This window comes from Trachypithecus francoisi, unplaced genomic scaffold (genome assembly GCF_009764315.1).
Source record: "Trachypithecus francoisi isolate TF-2019V2 unplaced genomic scaffold, Tfra_2.0 Lachesis_group4, whole genome shotgun sequence".
Classification (NCBI taxonomy): Eukaryota; Metazoa; Chordata; class Mammalia; order Primates; family Cercopithecidae; genus Trachypithecus; species Trachypithecus francoisi.
The window spans coordinates 77,563,872-77,589,569 of NW_022681469.1; the positions used below are offsets into that span (position 1 = coordinate 77,563,872).

The 25,698-nt window shown below is 39.3% G+C and overlaps 1 long non-coding RNA gene across 1 annotated transcript; it reads right to left on the minus strand.

The window, feature by feature from the left end:
* Positions 1-19,228: 19,228 nt before the first annotated feature.
* LOC117073474 lies at positions 19,229-25,365 on the minus strand. Its single transcript, XR_004433243.1, has 3 exons — positions 25,242-25,365; positions 19,771-19,949; positions 19,229-19,275 (listed from the first exon to the last, which is right to left on the minus strand). It is a non-coding gene; the product is annotated as an uncharacterized LOC117073474 (long non-coding RNA).
* Positions 25,366-25,698: the final 333 nt, after the last annotated feature.

Below are 25,698 nucleotides of genomic sequence, written 5' to 3' on the forward strand. Positions count from 1 at the left end.
GGATTATTACAATATCTTAATCAGCTGGTGTGTCTGACTTAGTTTTGCATGACCCTGATTATTTCTTTACACTACTATTGTAATTGTAATGGGAACCTATTGGATTGTTTTACTAGAAATATTTTCTTTTTTCTCCTATTTTTATTATTGCAACAGGAGCAGAGCAAGGGAAGTGTATGCTAAGATTTTTGGGTTTTTATGGGGGGGAAGCTCAAGAAAATCTATTGTAACACTCAATATAGGTTTTAAGTTTCTAACAGAATAAAAATTTACCTATTCAATGGAAGGTAGAAAAAAAGAAAAAATGAAACAAAGAAAGTGTGGAAATAGAAAACAGAAAGTAAAAAAGCAGAAATCAGGTTGGGCTCGATGGCTCACACCTGTAATCCCAGCACTCTGGGAGGCCGAGGTGATCACCTGAGGTCAGGAATTCGAGACCAGCCTGGCCAACATGGTGAAACCCTGTCTCTACTAAAAAATACAAAAATTAGCTGGGTGTGGTGGCATGTGTCTGTAATTCCAGCTACTTGGGAGGCTGAGGCTGGAGAATTGCTTGAACCTGGGAGGCGGAGGTTGCAGTGACCAGCCTGGGTGACAGAGCAAGACTCCACCTCAAAAAAAAAAAAAAGAAAAAGAAAGCAGAAATCAGATAGAATGTAATACTAATATAATAATTTGCATGTAAATGTGTTTAAAATGCTAATAAAAAGACAGATGCTCTCAAATTGGATTAAATTATTACCATGTTGTCTTTAAAAACATATTTAAACCAAAAGGATGCAGAGTAATTAAAAATAAAACATGTGTATCACAGAAAAATGAACAAAATAATGATGTGGTAACTACTCAACATCTTGCAAAACTAATTGAAAACTAAAAGAGCTGGGCGCAGTGGCTCACGCCTGTAATCCCAGCACTTTGGGAGGCCGAGACGAGCGGATCACGAGGTCAGGAGATCAAGACCATCCTGGCTAACACGGTGAAACCCCATCTCTACTAAAATACAAAAAAAAAAAAATTAGCTGGGTGTGGTGGTGGGTGGGCGCCTGTAGTCCCAGCTACTCAGGAGGCTGAGGCAGGAGAATGGCGTGAACCTGGGAGGTGGAGCTTGCAGTGAGCCGAGATCGTGCCACTGCACTCCAGCCTGGGCGACAGAGTGAGACTCCGTCTCAAAAAAAATAAATAAAAAAACAAACAAACAAACAAAAAAAAAACTAAAAGAAATGAGAAGAGATAAAGGAGAACATGCATATATACTGATTTTAAAAACAGACCAGGGATGGGCACGGAGGCTCATACCTGTAATCTCAGCACTTTGGGAGGCCGAGGCGGGGGATCACAAGGCCAGGAGATTGAGACCACCCTGGCTAATACAATGAAACCCCGTCTCTATTAAAAAGACAAAAAAAAAAAAAAAAATTAGCTGGTGTGGTGGCAGGTACCTGTAGTTCCAGTTACTTGGGAGGCTGAGGCAGGAGAATGGCATGAACCCGGGAGGTGTAGGTTGCAGTGAGCCGAGATCGTGCCACTGCACTCCAGCCTGGGTGACTGAGCGAGACCCCATCTCAAAAAAACAAAGACTGAAGTTTTGATTAGGAACATATATGCAGATAATAATATAGCTTCAAATATATAAAGCATCAATAAATGGATCTATGGGGAAAAACAAATAAATCAATATTTGTGGTTATACACTGCTGTTGGGGTGAAGAAGTTTGGCTGGGACAACAGTAACAGGAGAAAAAGCAGATAGGAAGGAACCGGTCCCTTGTCTTCCTCCTCCCAGGCACCCTTTATTATCCCCTAGTAACAGATCCTAAAAGGACGCCACTAGGGAAAGGAGAAATGTAATTTTACAAAGAGGGTACAGAGGTTAACTGGAAGCTGAAGGACCATAGCTTAACGATCAGCATAACATGGCAGAATACAGGTCTTTTAATAGCTGGGATAATTTTGAAAATGAAGTGTGAAAGTGAGGGGCATGCTCTCTCAGATTTGAAAACATAATATTAAAAAAGTTATTTAAGAAGTTTGGAACTGGGGCGGAGCAAGATGGCCGAATAGGAACAGCTCCAGTCTCCAACTCCCAGCGCGAGCGACACAGAAGACCGGTGATTTCTGCATTTTCAACTGAGGTACTGGGGTCATCTCTCTAGGGAGTGCCGGACAATCGGTGCTGGTGAGCTGCTGCAGCCTGACCAGCGTGAGCTGAAGCAGGGCGAGGCATCGCCTCACCTGGAAGCGCAAGGGGGAAGGAAATCCCTTTTCCTAGCCAGGGGAACTGAGACACACAACACCTGGAAAATCGGTAACTCCCACCCCAATACTGCGCTTTAAGGAAACAGGCACACCAGGAGAATATATCCCACACCTGGCCGGGAGGGTCCCACGCCCACGGAGCCTCCCTCACTGCTAACACAGCCGTCTGCCGCGATCTATCCGCAAGGCAGCAGCGAGGCTGGGGGAGGGGCGCCCGCCATTGCTGAGGCTTAAGGAGGTAAACAAAGCCGCTGGGAAGCTCGAACTGGGTGGAGCTCACAGCAGCTCAAGGAAGCCTGCCTGTCTCTGTAGACTCTACCTCTGCGGACAGCGCACAGCTGCAGTCCATTGGGGGAAAGAGCGGGGGCCGCTGCAGACGTGAACGACTCTGTCTGACAGCTTTGGGGAGAGCCGTGGATCTCCTAACGCGGAGGTTGAGATCTGAGAACGGACAGACTGCCTGCTCAGGTGGGTCCCTGACCCCTGAGTAGCCTAGCTGGGAGACATCCCCCACTAGGGGCAGTCTGATACCCCACACCTCACAGGGTGGCGTCACCCCTGAGAGGAAACTTCCAAAGAAAGAATCAGACAGGTACACTCGCTGTTCAGCAATATTCTATCTTCGGCAACCTCTGCTGCTGATACCCAGGCAAACAGGGTCTGGAGTGGACCTCAAGCAATCTCTAACAGACCAACAGACAGTCCTTCTGACTGTCAGACGGAAAACTATCAAACAGGAAGGACACCTATACCAAAACCCCATCAGTACATCACCATCATCAAAGACCAGAGACAGATAAAACCACAAAGATGGGGAAGAAGCAGGGCAGAAAAGCTGGAAATTCAAAAAATAAGAGCGCATCTCCCCTTGCAAAGGAGCGCAGCCCATCGCCAGCAACGGATCAAAGCTGGTCAGAGAATGACTTTGACGAGATGAGAGAAGAAGGCTTCAGTCCATCAAACCTCTCAGAGCTAAAGGAGGAATTACGTACCCAGCGCAAAGAAACTAAAAATCTTGAAAAAAAAGTGGAAGAATTGACAGCTAGACTAATTAATGCAGAGAAGAAGATCATAAACGAAATGACAGAGATGAAAACCATGACACGAGAAATACGTGACAAATGCACAAGCTTCGGTAACCGACTCGATCAACTGGAAGAAAGAGTATCAGCGATTGAGGATCAAATGAATGAAATGAAACGAGAAGAGAAAACCAAAAGAAAAAAGAAGAAAAAGAAATGAACAAAGCCTGCAAGAAGTATGGGATTATGTAAAAAGACCAAATCTACGTCTGATTGGGGTGCCTGAAAGTGAGGGGGAAAATGGAACCAAGTTGGAAAACACTCTTCAGGATATCATCCAGGAGAACTTCCCCAACCTAGTAGGGCAGGCCAACATTCAAATTCAGGAAATACAGAGAACGCCACAAAGATACTCCTCCAGAAGAGCAACTCCAAGACACATAATTGCCAGATTCACCAAAGTTGAAATGAAGGAAAAAATCTTAAGGGCAGCCAGAGAGAAAGGTCGGGTTACCCACAAAGGGAAGCCCATCAGAATAACAGCAGACCTCTCGGCAGAAACTCTACAAGCCAGAAGAGAGTGGGGGCCAATATTCAACGTTCTTAAAGAAAAGAATTTTCAACCGAGAATTTCATATCCAGCCAAACTAAGCTTCATCAGTGAAGGAGAAATAAAATCCTTTACAGATAAGCAAATGCTTAGAGATTTTGTCACCACCAGGCCTGCCTTACAAGAGACCCTGAAGGAAGCCCTAAACATGGAAAGGAACAACCGGTACCAGCCATTGCAAAAACATGCCAAAATGTAAAGACCATCGAGGCTAGGAAGAAACTGCATCAACTAACGAGCAAAATAACCAGTTAATATCATAATGACAGGATCAAGTTCACACATAACAATATTAACCTTAAATGTCAATGGACTAAATGCTCCAATTAAAAGACACAGACTGGCAAACTGGATAAAGAATCAAGACCCATCAGTCTGCTGTATTCAGGAGACCCATCTCACATGCAGAGACATACATAGGCTCAAAATAAAGGGATGGAGGAAGATCTACCAAGCAAATGGAGAACAAAAAAAAGCAGGGGTTGCAATCCTAGTCTCTGATAAAACAGACTTTAAACCATCAAAGATCAAAAGAGACAAAGAAGGCCATTACATAATGGTAAAGGGATCAATTCAACAGGAAGAGCTAACTCTCCTAAATATATATGCACCCAATACAGGAGCACCCAGATTCATAAAGCAAGTCCTTAGAGACCTACAAAGAGACTTAGACTCCCATACAATAATAATGGGAGACTTCAACACTCCACTGTCAACATTAGACAGATCAACGAGACAGAAAGTTAACAAGGATATCCAGGAATTGAACTCATCTCTGCACCAAGCGGACCTAATAGACATCTATAGAACTCTCCACCCCAAATCAACAGAATGTACATTCTTCTCAGCACCACATCACACTTATTCCAAAATTGACCACATAATTGGAAGTAAAGCACTCCTCAGCAAATGTACAAGAACAGAAATTATAACAAACTGTCTCTCAGACCACAGTGCAATCAAACTAGAACTCAGGACTAAGAAACTCAATCAAAACCGCTCAACTACATGGAAACTGAACAACCTGCTCCTGAATGACTACTGGGTACATAACGAAATGAAAGCAGAAATAAAGATGTTCTTTGAAACCAACGAGAACAAAGATACAACATACCAGAATCTCTGGGACACATTTAAAGCAGTGTGTAGAGGGAAATTTATAGCACTAAATGCCCACAAGAGAAAGCAGGAGAGATCTAAAATTGACACTCTAACATCACAATTAAAAGAACTAGAGAGGCAAGAGCAAACACATTCAAAAGCTAGCAGAAAGCAAGAAATAACTAAGATCAGAGCAGAACTGAAGGAGATAGAGACACAAAAAACCCTCCAAAAAATCAATGAATCCAGGAGTTGGTTTTTTGAAAAGATCAACAAAATTGACAGACCGCTAGCTAGACTAATAAAGAAGAAAAGAGAGAGAATCAAATAGACGCAATAAAAAATGATAAAGGGGATATCACCACTGACCCCACAGAAATACAAACAACCATCAGAGAATACTATAAATGCCTCTACGCAAATCAACTAGAAAATCTAGAAGAAATGGATAATTTCCTGGACACTTACACTCTCCAAGACTAAACCAGGAAGAAGTTGAATCCCTGAATAGACCAATAGCAGGCTCTGAAATTGAGGCAACAATTAATAGCCTACCCACCAAAAAAAGTCCAGGACCAGATGGATTCACAGCTGAATTCTACCAGAGGTACAAGGAGGAGCTGGTACCATTCCTTCTGAAACTATTTCAATCAATAGAAAAAGAGGGAATCCTCCCTAACTCTTTTTATGAGGCCAACATCATCCTGATACCAAAGCCTGGCAGAGATACAACAAAAAAGAGAATTTTAGACCAATATCCCTGATGAACATCGATGCAAAAATCCTCAATAAAATACTGGCAAACCTAATCCAGCAGCACATCAAAAAGCTTATCCACCATGATCAAGTGGGCTTCATCCCTGGGATGCAAGGCTGGTTCAACATTCGCAAATCAATAAACGTAATCCAGCATATAAACAGAACCAAAGACAAGAACCACATAATTATCTCAATAGATGCAGAAAAGGCTTTTGACAAAATTCAACAGCCCTTTATGCTAAAAACGCTCAATAAATTTGGTATTGATGGAACGTACCTCAAAATAATAAGAGCTATTTATGACAAACCCACAGCTAATATCATACTGAATGGGCAAAAACTGGAAAAATTCCCTTTGAAAACTGGCACAAGACAGGGATGCCCTCTCTCACCACTCCTATTCAACATAGTGTTGGAAGTTCTGGCTAGGGCAATCAGGCAAGAGAAAGAAATCAAGGGTATCCAGTTAGGAAAAGAAGAAGTCAAATTGTCCCTGTTTGCAGATGACATGATTGTATATTTAGAAAACCCCATCGTCTCAGCCCAAAATCTCCTTAAGCTGATAAGCAACTTCAGCAAAGTCTCAGGATACAAAATTAATGTGCAAAAATCCCAAGCATTCTTATACACCAGTAACAGACAAGCAGAGAGCCAAATCAGGAATGAACTTCCATTCACAATTGCTTCAAAGAGAATAAAATACCTAGGAATCCAGCTTACAAAGGATGTAAAGGACCTCTTCAAGGAGAACTACAAACCACTGCTCAGAAATCAAAGAGGACACAAACAAATGGAAGAACATACCATGCTCATGGATAGGAAGAATCAATATCGTGAAAATGGCCATACTGCCCAAGGTGATTTATAGATTCAATGCCATCCCCATCAAGCTACCAATGACTTTCTTCACAGAATTGGAAAAAACGGCTTTAAAGTTCATATGGAACCAAAAAAGAGCCCGCATTGCCAAGACAATCCTAAGTCAAAAGGACAAAGCTGGAGGCGTCACGCTACCTGACTTCAAACTATACTACAAGGCTACAGTAACCAAAACAGCATGGTACTGGTACCAAAACAGAGATATAGACCAATGGAACAGAACAGAGTCCTCAGAAATAATACCACACATCTACAGCCGTCTGATCTTTGACAAACCTGAGAGAAACAAGAAATGGGGAAAGGATTCCCTATTTAATAAATGGTGCTGGGAAAATTGGCTAGCCATAAGTAGAAAGCTGAAACTGGATCCTTTCCTTACCCCTTATACGAAAATTAATTCAAGATGGATTAGAGACTTAAATGTTAGACCTAATACCATAAAAACCCTAGAAGAAAATCTAGGTAGTACCATTCAGGACATAGGCATGGGCAAGGACTTCATGTCTAAAACACCAAAAGCAACGGCAGCAAAAGCAAAAATTGACACATGGGATCTAATTAAACTAAAGAGCTTTTGCACAGCAAAAGAAACTACCATCAGAGTGAACAGGCAACCTACAGAATGGGAAAAATTTTTGCAACCTACTCATCTGACAAAGGGCTAATATCCAGAATCTACAAAGAACTCAAACAAATATACAAGAAAAAAACAAACAATCCCATCAAAAAGTGGGGAAAGGATATGAACAGACATTTCTCAAAAGAAGACATCCATACAGCCAACAGACACATGAAAAAATGCTCATCATCACTCGCCATCAGAGAAATGCAAATCAAAACCACAATGAGATACCATCTCACACCAGTTAGAATGGCAATCATTAAGAAGTCAGGAAACAACAGGTGTTGGAGAGGATGTGGAGAAATAGGAACACTTTTACACTGTTGGTGGGATTGTAAACTAGTTCAACCATTATGGAAAACAGTATGGCGATTCCTCAAGGATCTAGAACTAGATGTACCATATGACCCAGCCATCCCACTACTGGGTATATACCCAAAGGATTATAAATTACTCTACTACAAAGACACATGCACACGTATGTTTATTGCGGCACTATTCACAATAGCAAAGACTTGGAATCAACCCAAATGTCCATCTGTGACAGACTGGATTAAGAAAATGTGGCACATATACACCATGGAATACTATGCAGCCATCAAAAAGGATGAGTTTGCGTCCTTTGTAGGGACATGGATGCAGCTGGAAACCATCATTCTTAGCAAACTATCACAAGAAGAGAAAACCAAACACCGCATGTTCTCATTCATAGGTGGGAACTGAACAATGAGATCACTTGGACTCAGGAAGGGGAACATCACACACTGGGGCCTATCATGGGGAGGGGGGAGGAGGGAGGGATTGCATTGGGGAGTTATACATGATATAAACGTCATGCACATGTACCCTAGAACTTAAAGTATAATAAAAAAAAAAAATAAAAAAAAAGAAGTTTGGAACTTACATGAGAGTAGGAAAATAGACCAAAGGTGCAGGGCCCAGAGATAATCCTTACATAATAAATAGTCACATAATACACTTGTCCTCACACATCAATCAGGAAATAACTTTTAAAAATCTCACTGCATTGGAAAACCAGATTATTTTATGGAAAAGAATATACAGTTGACCTTTGCACAATGAAGGGTTTAAGGGTGTCAACCACCCACTCAGATGAAAATTCACATTTAATTTTTGACTCCTCAAAAACTTACCTACTAATAGCCTACTATTGACTGGAAGCCTTCTTGATAACATAAACAATCAATTAACACAGATTTTGTATGTTATGTGGGTTATACATTGCAAACAGTATTTGCAAAAATACAGTATACTGGAGAAAAGAAAATGTTATTAAGAAAATCATAAAGAAAATGTATTTATTATTCATTAAGTGAAAGTGGATTGTCATAAAAGTCTTTCCCCTCATTATCTTCAATGTGGAGTAGGGTGAGGAGGAGGAAGGGCTGTCTTAGGGTTGGCAGGGGTGGAAGAAAATCCAGGTGTAAGTGGAACACACAGTTCAAACCCATGTTGTTCAAGAGTCAACTATAGTTGGATCCTAAGTAAAATCCAGGTATATTAAAAGTCTAAAAATGAAAGATAAGATTATAAAGCTGATAAAAAAATGTAGAGTTGTGTCTTAGTGACATAGCTTTGGGGAAGGAATGCTTAAACCAGACCTCACAGCACAAAACATATAGCCCAAACTTAGATTTCTGTTGAGTGAAGGTTGACATAGACATAGTTAAGAAATGAGAGGCACATTGGGAGAAGACACTTGTACATCTATAACTAACAAGTGATAAAATTATTCTAGCATGTACAAGGGACTCCAGCAAATCAAGGCAAACAAAAAAACAAAGAAAAACCAATTTAAACTGGGCAAAATATGTGGATATTGTAGGCCTTCTGTAAAATGGAAAACTGAAATGGAAAAATATATTGGTGATGTTATTTAAAACTTATGTTAAGGGAGCTGCACATGGCAGCTTGTGCTTATAATCTCAGCTACTCAGGAAGCTGAGACAGGAGGATTGCTTGAGGCCAGGAGTTTGAGATCAGCCTAGGCAACAAAGTGAGACCCTATCTCTAAAACAAACACACAAACAAAAAGTCCAAACAAACTTATATTAAGGATAACAGAGGCTGGGCGCAGGGGCTCATACCTGTAATCACAGCACTTTGGGAGGCCACGGCAGGCGGATCATGAGGTCAGGAGATCAAGACCATCCTGGCTAACACAGTGAAACCCCGTCTCTACTAAAAATACAAAAAACTTAGCCAAGCCTGGTGGCAGGTGCCTGTGGTCCCAGCTACCGGGGAGGCTGAGTCAGGGGAATTGCATGAACCCAGGAGGTGGAGCTTGCAGTGATCCGAGATCACGCCACTGCACTCCAGCCTGAGTAACAGAGTGAGAGACTCCATCTAAAAAAAAAAAAAATAATAATAATAATAATAAAGGATAACAGGAATGTATTTCATAAGCTAATTCAGGCTTACAACATCAAGATTACATTGCAGGTATTTAAATGCAACGGGAGGTTTTTGACCTGACTTATTACCTTTCTACATCAAATAAAGAAAAACAGTTAAATTTATTCTCATCTGCACCTTGCTTCTGTTGGCTTAGTCAGCCAGTCAATATTTATTGCTACAATAAGCTTTGTTGAGAAATTCCTGTCAAAATAAGGCCTTTCAGAGCACAGCGTCTATTCAAAACTTCTGTAGGTCCAAAGTAGTCTGTTTTGGTTGTTTATGCTTAACAATATTTTAATTCCACATTTTATCCTAAGAAAAAAACTGTACATAAGTGTGTATTTGTGTTTGTGTGTGACACAATATCTGTAAGACTGATGAAAGCTACAGATTGGAGAATATAGAGTGTTAGTGAGGATGTGAGGAAACAGGACTCTGCAGGCATTGCTATTGGACTTTTAAATGGGCACAGCCTTTCTGGGGCTTGGCGAAATTGAGTATACAATGACCCTTTGACTCCACAAATCCAAGTCCTCAGTAAATAGAATACGAATTGTGATATTTATTGCATCATTGCTTATGACAGCAGGGAGTTGGAGGCAATGTAGTTGTCGATCACAAGGGAAATCATTTGTAAGCTCTGGAAGAGACAATTAGGGAGTTCTCTGCATCAGTGAAAAGTAATAAACTAGATGCACGATGAGTGGCAATGTGGAGAGGTATTACAAACAGTACTGAGGAAAAAAGTAAGGAAGACAACAGCCTCTATGATATAAAGCATTTATGTAGATCAAGAAAGAGAACAATCTCTACAGTACAAAAGAAAAGTCTCTACAGTATATTTACAAAATATTAAATTACATACATTAAACAGGGATACCAATATCTAAAATTATACAGCATGTATATTTCTTCACAGATACATAAATTTCCAAAAACATTAACACTGGAGGCATAATTAATGTGGGAAAAGGAAATGGGAACAGGAATGGAGAATGATGTGAGAGAGAATAATATGATAAGGTACACGTAAGGAACAAAATGGAAAAGTGTACCCTCCAAAAGGACAAATGTGATAACACAAGCCTCTCTAGGAGAGAGGGAGCGAGAAAGAGAGAGAGAAAAGAAAAGAAATGAAAGGATATGCCGCTCTCCTGCTCAAAATCTTTGACTCTACTGCACAAACTGCATACAGACTACACTTTTTAATCAGTTACTAAAGGCTTTCTTCCATCTGTTCCAAACTTAGTTTTCTGTCTTCTCACTCTACAGTTCACTTCATCCCAGTAAAGCCATTGCTCACTGTTCTGTGTGTATTGCTTGGCCTTTCTGAGAGAATGTTGCTCACACTAGCTGTCATGTATTGAGTATCTATTCTGTGCCTGGAATGGGCCTAAGAGCTCTAACATTCAGATGTCATTGACTGTCCAAACAATGCAATGTGGGTGGCATTCCTGCCCTGGTACTAAAGATCCTAAAGTAAATGGAGGCTTTGAGAGCCTGGCTGGAGAGTCAGAAGGCTTGTATTTTTCCTGCCAGTAGCATACCTTATTATTCCCCCACCCTCCACCCACTCGTCCCTGTGCTATTTCCATATGTCCAAATCATACCTAAGCTGCAAAGCCTTCTAAAATGCAAACTCTGCCTTGAAGCCTTTCCTGCTGACTCCAGGCAAGTGTGCTTTCACCTTTTGTGAACCCCATATTATTTGTGACGTATATAACTCTTTTCTGTACTTTCTTTATTTTGACTTTTAGATTGTAAACTCTTAAGGACACAAACTGTATGTGGTTCATTTTCCTTTTGAGGCCTTATACATTTTTGCAGGGGGATGTCAAATTTAAGTGAAAAATGCTTTGGAATTTGGGCATATGTCAATAGAGGCTTTCAGTGTTAGCATTTGAAAGCAGGGGGCACCTAGACAGAAAACGGGCAAGTTGGGTAGGTCATTTAGAAACTGTCTGTGGCTACAATTTCAAGTGCACCAGGAAGAATATGTGTGGCCCCCATTAACTGTCTGATGCAGGATATTTTACTCATAGCCCTAGGTTTCAAAGTTAGAACTCAGATTCAAAAACCCATCACCCTTGGCAAAGATAACACACGGCTTTACTACTGAGGTGGCAATGAAATGACTGAAAGTCAAGTTTTGAAAATGAACATATGTATGTGTGTGTGTGTTTTAGTGCAGTTGCGCATCAAACTGTGGAGGGCAGAGAGAATGGAAAGGAGGAAGCAGGGTTCCTGTAGGGCAAATGTAGCCTAACCCTAATGGTGGTTAGGTTAGGGCTTGTAGAGGGAGGGTTGAGGTTAGGGCAAATTTGGAGTTTCTACAGGCTGAAATGGGAAATTCATAGGCGTCTCTTTAAGAAGCTGGGTAGATTAATATTGGAGTTTCAGCTGGGCAATAAATACCATTCCTGTCTTTTCCCACATGAATTCAGAACCAACTGAGAAGTGGACATGCAGGAATAGGGTAGAGGTTGAAATGATCTATTACTGATAAAAGCTGTATTGAAGAATGTGGCTTAGATGTGTGCACACCTAAAACTCTCTACCCCTGAATCACACACATGTCCTTCTGAATGTACCTTCATGAAGATGAAGCAAGTACACATCCTGAAGGCAGGTTGGCTTGGAAAGAGCAGGAGGAAGCCGCTGAGCCAAATGTTCCTGTTTATTCTCCCAAACTGGCCAGATACACCACTCCCAGATGAAGCAGTGGAGAGAGGAAGTTCCTCCCCATGAAACATGAGTGAGGTGAAAAGGAGGTATTTACTCACCCTCCACACCCAACAACTAATATCAGTTAAACAGGAATTGTCATTTTAACAGAGATAAAATTGAAGAATACGGATGTGATGGTTAACACTGAGTGTCAACTTGCTTGGACTGAAGGAGGAAAAGTACTGACGCTGGGTGTGTCTGTGAGGTTGTTACCAAAGGAGATTAACATTTGAGTCAGTGGGCTGGGGAAGGCAGACCCACCTTCATCTGGGTGGGCACTGTCTAATCAGCTGCCAGAATAAAAAGTAGGCAAAAGAACGTGAAAAGACTAGACTGGCTTAGCCTACATTTTTTCCTCTGGTGGATGCTTCCTGCCCTCGAATATCAGACTCCGGGTTCTTCAGCTTTGGGACTCAGACTGGCTTCCTTGCTCCTCAGCTTGTAGACAGCCTATTGTGGGACCTTGTGATCATGTGAGTTAATACTCCTTAAGAAACTCCCCTTTGTATACACATCTATCCTATTAGTTCTGTCCCTCTAGAGACCCCTGACTAACACAACAGATAACCAGAACCGTTTTTCAGAACCCAACTGAACAGTTGTGCTGCTAATCAATTGACGGCATCTCAGCCCAATTTTACCCTTCATTTTCTGCACTGGAGCAGTGCAGCTGGACTCTGAAAATATTTCTCCTTTGCCAGCTGGCCAGCTGTCAAGCTTTGTCAGAAGAGTGCCCAAGGGGTGCTAGAGGAGGAGTGACTTTTCTCTTCCGGGCAGCAGTATATTCTTCTGGGCAGACTCCTGTTGTGGGCCCTCTTTCTGCAGTGCCAGGCTACAGCAGCAGCCAGGGGCCAACAGCACCTGGACTTTCTCTGTGGGTGACTGCCCCTGGCATCTGTACAGGAGGCCTTGCAGCAGAGTGCTGCCACCTTGCAACCCCTGTGAACAGCATTCCCCAAGACACCAGCATCAAACAAAGCCTCAGACTTCTCTGTCGTCCACTGAACCATGGCTATGCTCTTTCTAATGGGGGACGGATCCCTGGAAGGGGCCTTTCCCAGATCTATCTCTTCTTTAAATGCTATGTCTCAGCCCTAAGGGCAGTAGCTGCTCCTACAACTGCTATTCTTATATTCTTGAGCATTCTCTTTACGTCTCACTAGCTAATTCTTCCGTCCGCTGTTACAGTTAATAATTCTGTGATTTAAATTTTATGTTAAACTTTGCCTGTTCAAATTACTCTGTAGTTTCTGTCTTCTAGTTGGACCCTGCCTAATACAGTCATTAATTAATAATTTTAGCAGTATGCCCCAGTGCATGATAATTATGAAGGAAAACATTACCATTTAATATTTGACTAGCAGGTCATTTTTTCATAATTGTTTCTAAACTCTGTGAAAGATAATTCAAAGCAATATTTTCTATGTACATTATACATTAAGTCATTTAATCCCGTAAAATAAAGCATTTCTCTAAATTCTCAAAAGGTTTTGAGTATAAAATGGAAATACGATTTGATAGTGTCTCCAATTTTCAAACACTTCAGTAAAAGAGTTTCTGAAAGGTACTAAATCTATGCCATTAAAACCAGTGACAGAGACTCAATTTTAATCTGCTTGAAAGATTGCCTGAACAGCTATAAATGGTGTATTTCAAACTGTTGCTATCACCTTGGGGATCTTTGCCTACTGGTGGCTAAAATCCTCAGCAGAAGCAGGGATAGTCACTGGTGCTAACCAAGACCTTCCTGAACATCCAAATGTTATCGGGATAATCTGAGTAGTGCCCGAGCAACTTACTTGGTGACTGGTAGTCTCTAAAATTCAGTTGCATTCTCAGTAATCTTGTTCTAAAAAAGCTTAGAATGATCATCTATGGCTTCCTAGATTTCATGGACTTTAACATACTTTAAAAGGCTTTAGAAAAGAACATATATTTGAACATTAGTTGTATTGATAGACAATAAGAACCCAAGATCATAACTTAAAGAATGTAATTCTTATGAATGGTAGCAAGCCCATAGGTCTGGATTCCAGCCTTAATTTATTGGCTGCAGATCTTTGGCTGGTTATCTGATCCTCCCCAGGCCTCACTTACTTACACGTATAAAATGAAGAGACTGACATATCAGATTTCTGCCAGTGCTAAAGTTAGTGATTCTACCAAGAGAAGAGCTTTCTCGAGGCTCTTCACATGCCTCCAATTCAGACACATGTTTTCTCATAATTCTTTCAGTCTCTGTTAGCTAACTCCTTTTTTTTTTTTTTGAGACGGAGTCTGGCTCTGTCGCCCAGGCTGGAGTGCAGTGGCGCGATCTCGGCTCACTGCAAGCTCCGCCTCCCGGGTTCACGCCATTCTCCTGCCTCAGCCTCAGGTGTAGCTGGGACTACAGGCGCCTGCCACCACGCCTGGCCACTTTTTTTGTATTTTTAGTAGAGATGGAGTTTCACCGTGTTAGCCAAGATGGTCTCGATCTCCTGACCTCATGATCCGCCCACCTCGGCCTCCCAAAGTGCTGGGATTACAGGCATGAGCCACCACGCTCGGCCTCTGTTAGCTAACTTCTAAAACACATTGCTGACACCACACACTCAAAGGTTACTAATGGATTTTGGCTTACAGTAGTGACTTGACTATCTTTTCTTTGGTTATCCGAATTTCTCTCTCTGACCTTAGTTACTTCACTTAATATCTTATCACCCATAAAGCTTACTATTTCTAGGTATGTAACTTCTGCTTTACATTAATCACTTTTCATGTGTGTAGTCTGGTTTCCCCAAAGAAAAGCTCAACATCTTTTTTTTCTTCATGTTCTGGAGCAGAATGCTATATTCACATAGCACATGCTTTATAAATATGTGTTGATTCCTACATGCTCTTCTACTAAAGATGGATGAAAATAATTAAATGGTGGAAACCAAATCTTTATCTTTCTGAGATGCTTTGCCTAAGGAAAAACAGAAACAGAAAAAGAGATTGATAGTAGTTTTTTTCCTAGTAATTTATGTTTTAATTCTAAAAAATTGAAAAATGTAGAACTGAATGAAGTAGAAAATGTTTTATATTCATCCCCATCCTGTTCCCTAGGATTTAACAATTCAATGCATAATCTCAGAATCTTCTGATAAATATTCCTAGTGCTTCCTGTAACAACATCTGGAAAAGTGTGCAGGTATACTCCATTACCAGAAAGAGGAAGAAAGATAACTCTCTTACTATTAGTCCACTGATAATACAAATAGAATACGAAACAAACAACTACAAAGTAATTCTTCATTTTTCCCAAGTTGTTGCCCTTAGTCCATTCAGCATCTGCCTGCAATGGACTTTGGAAGACCTTTCTCATTCCAGTTTCTTTCCTTCTCCACTCCCCACTCCAGATAGATCTCTGTCTGTCTCCGACTATGGAGGACTCCCTCCCTCCTGGAGGGCTCTCAAGGTAATGACACTGGAGCCTGGCTCCCTCCTGGAAGGTCCTGGGAGGTCCTCCTTGGGAACAAGGCATGGGTCTTTTCAGTTTTTCACAATGGAAGCTTTTACACACCTTTCTCTCGCTCATATTAACCAGCTCTCTAGCTAGCTTTGAAGTGTCACCATCCTAAATAAGAAAGGATGCCTTACCAAAGAAGTGAGAAAGGGAAATAGGAGACGAAGAGGAAGAAAATCAGATCTATTGATCTATCTATCCATCCATCTATTCTATTGTCAATAGTAATAATAAATATAAAATTCTGTAACAAATTCAATATTGTGTAACATAAATGCATATATAAAATTATACATATATGTACACACATATATAAACATGTTACAGATGGGATTATTCTAAACAAATGTACTAAACATATTAGTCTATGGCTTGCTTTTTTCACTTAATATATTACTTTGCACTTACTTTTTTTTCATTTAAATTATTATGGATATTTTTCTATGGTAATATATATAAAATTACTCAATTTTTAAAAAGCTATATGTACAATAGCTTATCTAATCAGTCTCCTAAGTATGTCTGTTTAGCTTAGTTTACACATTTGCTTTGCTTATAATGCTGCAATCAAATTGCTGGACTAGACACATGGTCATTACACATTAAATATTTATACTGTAAACATTTTAGGATAAATATCTAGAAGTAGAATTATTGTGTTAAATGATATGCACACTTAAACTTTTAGTTGATACCGCTTACTTACCCTGCAAACATGGTTGTACCCATTCATATTCTTATCAATAGCATGTGGGAACCCTGTCTTATCATGCCCTTATCAATTCAGGATATTTTTAATGTTTTGTAAGATACTTACTAATATGATAAGTAAAAAACAGCATCCTCAAGTATGAAGTTGCATTTCTATCATTTCATGTGTTTTTAACCATTTACATTTCTAATTCTTTGAACTGCCTGTTATCTTTTCTTCTTTTTTTACTATCCAGTCTATTATTGAAACCATTTTTATTGGAGATAATCCTCTAGCATATTGATGCAAATATACAGATTTATTTTTACTTTTAGCTTTGCCTATTACTATTATTATTTTAATTATTTAATTATTAATTTTAAATCACTTCTGGGAGTTAAATTCAACAATATTTTTCTTTTGGATTTGGCATGGTATGTCATGGTAAGGAATTCCAATATATAATAATGTTTATCCATAAGCTGTGTTTTCTTCTGATATTTTTTATCTACCTAGGAATTATTTTGGAGAAAGATGTGAGAAAATAGAACGTTCTCTTTCTTTCTTTTTTTTTTTTTCAAACTGGAAAGCCAGTTTTACCACATCATGTATTTTTATTTTCATTTTTAAATTATCAAGTCTCAGGTATGTCCTATCATTTTAAGAATGTCTTCCCCTTACCACATTGAAATAGGTGTTCTTGTTTATTATTTCTTTCTAGAAATACTAAGCCCATTATTTATTTTTACAAATTCACTTACCTGGCCTGGCATCCCATACGCTTGAGGTCAGACAACACTCAGTCTTCTTCTGTAAACCCAGTTTTTTGGATCTTTTTGAAACCTTGATCCCTAGGAAAGCAATAGAGATACTAATTATCAGAGGCTTTGGAAATCCAGGGTGGTTATACAACTTGAGGCCAGCAATGTTATCAGAACAATTTATCTTTGTACGTTATTCAGGTTAGAAACATCTATGATACTTACTTTAATGCTATGAAAAAATATACTTTTGTAATCATTTTATTAAAAGTTGCATATATTCTTATTTGGCCGGGAAGCTATTTTCAATTTGACATATTTGGAATGCCAAGTGAGATAATCATTTATTAAATTAATACTTAACAGTACTATGACAATTGCCATGTTAATTACTTAGTCTTGGAAACCCAAATAGCTCTTAAAAATTGTTTTTGTTTGTAAAATATAAATGGGGCTCACTCTAAGTAATCACTGTATACTTTATTTTCCTCTAATTTCCTGGAGTATTATTTTATGAATAATATTTGGTCTAGAATATTGAGACTTTTAAAGAAAATATCTAGGCCAGGTGAGGTGACTCATGCCTGTAATCCCAGCACTTTGGGAGGCTGAGGTGGGTGGATCACCTGAGGTCAGGAGTTTGAGACCACCCTGGCCAACATAGCGAAACCCTGTCTCTACTAAAAATACAAAAAATTAGCCAGGCATGGTGGTGGGCACCTGTAATCCCAGCTACTTGGGAGGCTGAGGCAGGAGAATTGCTTGAACCTGGGAGGTGGAGGTTGCAGTGAGCTGTGATTGCACCACTGCACTCCAGCCTAGGTGACAGAGCGATACTCTGTCAAAAAAAAAAAAAAAAAAGAAGAAGAAAAAAATCTTTTCTTTTTCATCCTACATTACTTACTTTGTTTTATCTGCTAAGATCTGAATTATTGTTTCTCCTGCCAGATTAATATGTTGAAATCCTATCCTTAAGGGGATGGTATTAGGAGGTGGGAGGTGGTGTCTTTGGGTGTGATTAGGTTATAAAGGCAGAGACCTCATGAATGTGACTACTGTTCTTATAAGAGAGGCCTGAAAGAAATCCCTCATGCCTTTGCCAGGTGAGGCTGCAGTGAAAAGATGGCCATCTAGGAAGTGAGTCCTCACCAGATACCCAATGCTGGTGTCTTGATCTTGGACTTCCCAGTCCCTAGACCTGTGAGAAATAAATATCTGTTGTTTATAAGCTACCCAATTTCTGATCTTTTGTCATAGCAGCTTGAAAAGATTAAGATATATCGTTCTATCTTTCTTAAGCATTATCAAAGCTTTAGTGATATAATTTTGAAATTCTGATAATCACCTGAGCAAATCTAAGGATTGGAGCAGCAAAAAAAGAGAATAAAGAAATCAGAAGAGTTTTGGAAACAATAATAGGTTGTAACACAATGTTAGGGAGTAGTAAGTTATTCCTTCTGGCTGCAAATATCCCCTATTCTGTAACGTATATATAAAAGTGTTATTTCAGCTGAAACTAACAATATGAAAAACAAAATTCACTTTACATGCTTTTACAGAAGTAAATTTTGCGTTATGGCAATATCAACAAATAACAGAAGCATTGATGTTTACTCTTGTAAACTTTAGAGCTGGACATCTCTGGGTTTAAGTCTCATATCTGACATTGACTGGATGTGTGAACTTGTGCAAGTTAATTTTGCTAAGCCTCGTAAAACAAACTCTCATATAATTTTTGAGATAGCACATAGTCTTGGTATTAAAAATATTAGCAGTCAATAGTGTACTGCTACTAAAGCTTTTGAGATTTCATAGTTACCCAGGAACTAAGGAACCATAACAGCAAGTTCTCATTCACTCAGCAAATTGAAAAAAATGTTGTAGAAACCCTTACCTTAGCATATCTTCAGGAACAATCAGCAGTTTATTAAATTTGAAGCTGTTAGAATAAAGTGATAGAGAATACAAGTAAGAGCTAGTCAAAAAATCAGAAGACACAGCAAAAATGCAGATTTACAAAACAGGCTGGGAAGAGATGAGAATTGAAGACATAATAATATTTACTAAGCATTTTTGATAAAACAATACTGCTGACTCCTATAAAACATATTCTAATATTTTTACTTTAAAAATATATTACTTTATTGTTTATTCTTTTTTATTCCACTTTTATTGTCATTGCTTTAGTATTTTTGCAGCTTTGTTGAGATATAAGAAAAAGTTGCATATATTTAAGTGTACATGATGTTTTGGTATAGGCATATAGAGTGAAATAATTGCTGTAATCAAGCTAATCAGTATATCCATTTTTTCATTTTTGTTTTTAGCTCAGTTGCTTTTTTCTATAACTTTCAAATTATCTTGATCCTTCATTTTCCTTTTTTGTACGCCCCCAACACAAATGCTCATCAGAAGAGACAGACTATGTTGTTACCTTTTTTCAGCCTTCAAATACTGCTTTCTCTCTTGTTACCTGTGTTGCTCTTCATGTAAATGGACGATTATTAGATGATTGTGGCAGAAAATATGTGGCAGTGCTGGTTATCACGTGCCTGCTTAGCATGCTTTTAATTACAATGAAGATCCCCGTTCTGAGAAAGAAATTTTGTTTCTCTAAAAAATCAAAAGCAAAATGTTTATATATAAAATAAGAGCGACCAAAATTTTAAAAGCTTAAAATTGTTCTCTTTTTAGAACCGTAAAATGACTACAGTTTCTTCATCCAGAAGAGTTAAAAGAATATTAAGTTAAGTAACAGACAGGACTACACACTCTTACAGTGTGTCTTAGCTACTTAAAAAGCAATTTTTTGTGTGTCTTACACAGAATCACATTATAAAAGTCCCACCTATCAATTTAGGTGTGATTTTTGTATAGCTTCATCCAAAACATTATTTAGTAATTCTAATCAAAACTAAAATACAGTTTTTATGGAGCTTGACAAGCTAATCTGAAAATGTGCAAGAAAAGAGCAGTGGTCAAAAATGTACATGAAAGGAGCATAATCATCTGAGACAGAAAAGAAGAAAAAAGAAAGAAGAAAAGGAGAAGGAGGAAGAAGAAGAGGAAGACGAGAAAGAAGGAGGAGGAGGAAAAAGAGAAGGAAGAGGAGAAAGGAGGAGGAGGAGGAGGATGGAAATGGGTATGATTTGTTCTACTCGACAACAAGATTTATAATAAAGTTACAGTGACTTTAAAAGTGTTAATGTGGGGATTGATAGAAACCATGGAAACAAATGGAGAGTCTAGACACAGACATACATAAAAACTTGATGTCTGGCAGAGGTGGCTTTGTAGATCAGTAGCCAGTACATGGTGCCAAGACATTTAGTTACCAAAATAGAAAAAATATATAGTCAAATCCTTACTTCACAGCACACCCAAAAGATGAATTAAAGACCTAAATAAAAAAGACAAAATACATGACATTTTAGGAAAAATATAGGAGAATACCCTTATAAGCACAAGATAAAAAAGGTATAGGAAACACAAACTGTCATCAAAAAATTGAGAAATTTGGCTACATGAAAACTGAAACTTTTAACAAAAGATAACATAATTATGGTAAAAAGGCCACAGACTAGAGGAAGCTATTTGTAGCATGTACAAGTTTTGCAACATATATCCAAGATATATGAAGAACTTGTATAAATTTAAAAATGAGTATACAACTTAATAGAAAAAAGGGCAAAAAACATCATCATCAATTCACAGAAGAGCAACCAGAAGAGGAAACACACACACACACACACACACACACACACACACACAACCTTACTAGTAGTAATTTTAATGAAAATTAAAATATCCATCAGATTGATAAAATTTTAAAAGTATAAAGGATGATGTGAAGCAACTGTAATTTTATACACTTCTTGTGAGAGTATACAAATCAATTCAACCACTGTAGAAAGCAATTTGGTAATAGATGGTGAACTGATAATGCCTATTATCCATAAAAGCCTGAAAATCTCCTGGCATGTACACAACTTAAAGAAAAGCTCACTCATAAACTCAAAGGTACATGAACAAAAATCTTCAGGGTCGTACTGGTCATAGCATTAGGTTGGTGCGAAAGTAGCTGCGGCTTTTGCCACTGAAAGTAATGGTAAAAGCCGCAATTATTTTTGCACCAACCTAACAGGAAAAAAAGGAGGCAAACTGTTAAGTCTGTCAATGAACCAGAACTATGTATATTAACATAATGTTGCACAAAAAACACATTACAGGCTGAACACAGTGGCTCACACCTGTAATCAGTATTTTGGGAGGCTGAGGCAGGCAGATCACTTGAGGTTAGGAGTTCAAGACCAGCCTGGCCAACATGGAGAAACCCCGTCTCCACTAAAAGTACAAAAATTAGCTGGGCATGGCTGTGCATGCCTGTAATCCCAGCTACTAAGGTGGCTGAGACATGAGAATCACTTGAACATGGGAGGTGGAGGTTGCAGTGGGCTGAGATCCCGCTATTGCACTCCAGCCTGGTCTGTCTCAAAAAAAAAAAAAAATTACAAAAGAATATTGCAGTATGTTACTGCTTAAAGTTTTACAATTTTATGAAAAAATATATTGTTTAGGGTTATATGCAGATGTAGGAAAAGTATGAAGAAATGCACAGGGCCGCCCGCGGTGGCTCACGCCTGTAATCCCAGCACTTTGGGAGGCCGAAGCGGGCAGATCACGAGGTCAGGAGATCGAGACCATCCCGGCTCAAACAGTGAAATCCCATCTCCACTAAAAATACAAAATATTAGCCAGGCGTGGTGGTGGGTCTCTGTAATCCCAGCTGCTCAGGAGGCTGAGGCAGGAGAATGGCGTGAACCCGGGTGGCGGAACTTGCAGTGAGCGGAGATTGTTCCACTGTACTCCAGCCTGGGCAACAAGCAAGACTCCATCTCAAAACAAACAAACAAACAAAAAACAAGAAATACACAGTAATGAGAAGCATCTAATTTGGGATGATCGCTGCCCACTCAGGAAGGAAAAAGGGGAATGTGACAAGCTTAAGCTATCATAGTATTTTAATTCTTAACCTGAATGGTGGGCATCTAGGTGTTCATGATTATAAATCTTTATATCTTTTTATGTGTCTTAAATATTTGATAAAAAATTTGTTTTTTAAAAGAAGCAACAATAGGGTAGGGTGCATTTTTACCAAAGGCCGAAGTAAAAACTCTTGAGTTGGAATTTATACTTAGAAAAGGGGCTTACATTTGTCGTAGTCACACTATACTGTGTTCCATAAACCAGTTCCTTCAGAATTTTGCAGACTTTGCTCAACTGTCTTTTTGTTTTGATTTTTTTTTTCTTTTTTGCTTCTTAAGGGATCTAAGGCCATTCTGATTTCTGATCCTTTGTGAATACTGAGGATGTTGACAAGGTTTAAAAGCAACTGATGCAGGTTCTGAAAGTGTTTTATATATAAAAGTTTCAAGCATATACTGAATAATGATATTATTTAGTGTATTTCAAAGTGACTCCTTTGAAAGATGCAACACTCATTGGATTGAGCAACCGTGATACCTCCTGGGCTTGCAATGCCCTTAGTCCTATTGATGATTTTTTAGATTGCAGTGACAGGACAATGCAGAGAGGGAGGTTTGGAACCACACTCTGCCATTCATCACAAGCTGGAAAAGAACTGAATTAATGACATAAGATGTAGAATTATAACTTTGATTTTTACAAATGTGTTTTTTTAGAGTCTTTTGTCTATATCCTTACATCTTTCAAGCCTAGGTCAATTGCCTTCTCTTTCTTTATTCTTCAGGAAACACAAAGTACCAGAGCATGTTCCTGGTGCAGAAGATGCAACAGAAAGTGGGATATAAATTATCTCTATCCTCACAGAGCTTATTATCCTTTATCTGTATTGCTCTAATGATGCTCACTACATTTTTGTCATTTGTGAACATTTCATTCTACTAGACAGTGAGTTTGATGCCAGCCTCATTTTCCAGTCATCAGTGTTTCCCTATGGAATTTAACACAGTGCTTTACAGCTACAGTGAATCAATGTGTGTTGAATCAATAAATGAATGACTTTTCCCAGGATGCTTTGTTGGAGTAATACAACATAGCTTATCTCCTACTAAATTGGTAGAAGCTAACTTAATTATGATATTATGTCTTGGAGTCATATTAAAAAGTTTGTATCAAAGAAACTATTAAAATGAAATGATGGTATAAAAATCAGCCTTAATATTTTTTCCTCAGAATTACAGAATACAATTTATAGCATAATATTAGCAAATCACGTTTGTGTAAAATAGTTATAAATATAGAATGATATACTTATTCAATAGGCTTAATATATATTTAGAAGGGACTATTATTATGTAAAGGAAAGAATATTATTTTATAATATTGCTGAGGAAAAAGTTTTTTTTTTTTTTTTGAGACGGAGTCTCGCTCTGTCGCCCGGGCTGGAGTGCAGTGGCGCGATCTCGGCTCACTGCAAGCTCCGCCTCCCGGGTTCACGCCATTCTCCTGCCTCAGCCTCCCGAGTAGCTGGGACTACAGGCGCCCGCCACCTCGCCCGGCTAGTTTTTTTGTATTTTTTAGTAGAGACGGGGTTTCACCGTGTAGACCAGGATGGTCTCGATCTCCTGACCTCGTGATCCACCCGTCTCGGCCTCCCAAAGTGCTGGGATTACAGGCTTGAGCCACCGCGCCCGGCCGGAAAAAGTTTTTAAAATTCTCTAAACATATCTTTATGATATATAATGCCTAAATGAGAAAAAGTTTTGAAATAATCTCTTAACTTTGATTTGGTTTAAAAAATATTTTTCTGGCCAGGCGCGGTGGCTCAAGCCTGTAATCCCAGCACTTTGGGAGGCCGAGACGGGCGGATCACGAGGTCAGAAGATCGAGACCATCCTGGCTAACACGGTGAAACCCCGTCTCTACTAAAAAAAAATACAAAAAAATTAGCCGGGCGAGATGGCGGGCGCCTGTAGTCCCAGCTACTCGGGAGGCTGAGGCGAGAGAATGGCGTAAACCTGGGAGGCGGAGCTTGCAGTGAGCTGAGATCCGGCCACTGCACTCCAGCCTGGGCGACAGAGCGAGACTCCGTCTCAAAAAAAAAAAAAAAAAAAAATATTTTTCTTTGTGCAAAGACAAATGCCAATGGTAAGTACTTTGAATAATTCAAAGTTATAACCTCAAATTTAAAGCACTAAGTATAGAAAACTTGTTAAAACTGTCTTCTACCCAGGTATACTCTTTTCTGATAATTCATCAGTTTAGTGGGTTTCATTGCTCTCTCTTTAGCTTTAATCTTTTTCCTTTATATCTTACTCCAATACCTTTATCTTCATCTTCTCTTTTATCCCAAACTATATTATTTTGGTGTAAACTAATCTGGTTAATGTATAATGAGTGAGGTCTGGAAAATAAATTTTATTTTATTTTATTTTATTTTATTTTTTTTTTTGAGGCGGAGTCTCGCTCTGTCGCCCGGACTGGAGTGCAGTGGCCAGATCTCAGCTCACTGCAAGCTCCGCCTCCCGGGTTTACGCCATTCTCCTGCCTCAGCCTCCCGAGTAGCTGGGACTACAGGCGCCCGCCACCTCGCCCGGCTAGTTTTTGTATTTTTAGTAGAGACGGGGTTTCACCGTGTTAGCCAGGATGGTCTCGATCTCCTGACCTCGTGATCCGCCCGTCTCGGCCTCCCAAAGTGCTGGGATTACAGGCTTGAGCCACCACGCCCGGCCGGAAAATAAATTTTAAATCACTCAACAGGCCAATTTAAATGATTTTCTAGAGGTAGTATTTCATTGAACTCTTAATTTTGCCAAATGTTACTCAGTTTCTAGGGGCTGGGTCAGAAGAAGAGATATTATTACAATTTTATGATTTTCTAGAATTTAAGGACAGTATTAGTTTGTTACTTATAACACATACCTTCTTACATACTCATGAACCTCACTCTTTATTTCTGGAATTGGAGTGTTGTGTGTTTCTTTTCTTTTCTTTTTTTTTTTTTTTTTGAGAGAGTCTTTCTCTGTCACCCAGGCTGGAGTGCAGTGGTGCAATCTTGGCTCACTACAACCTTTGCTTCCTGGGTTCAAGTGGTTCTCCTGCCTCAGCCTCTTGAGTAGTTCAGATTTCAGGCATGCATCACCACGCCTGGTCAATTTTTGTATTTTTTGTAGAGATGGGGTTTCACCATGTTGGCCAGGCTGGTCTCAAACTCCTGACCTCAGGTGATCCACCCACCTTGGCCTCCCAAAGTGCTGGGATTACAGGCGTGAGCCACCGCACCTGACCTGGAATTGGAGTGTTTATTTAAGAACCAGAAAATTGTTGGGTCGTAGATACCATGTAGCTGTCAGTTTGCCAGATTGCTCTCTGATGGGAA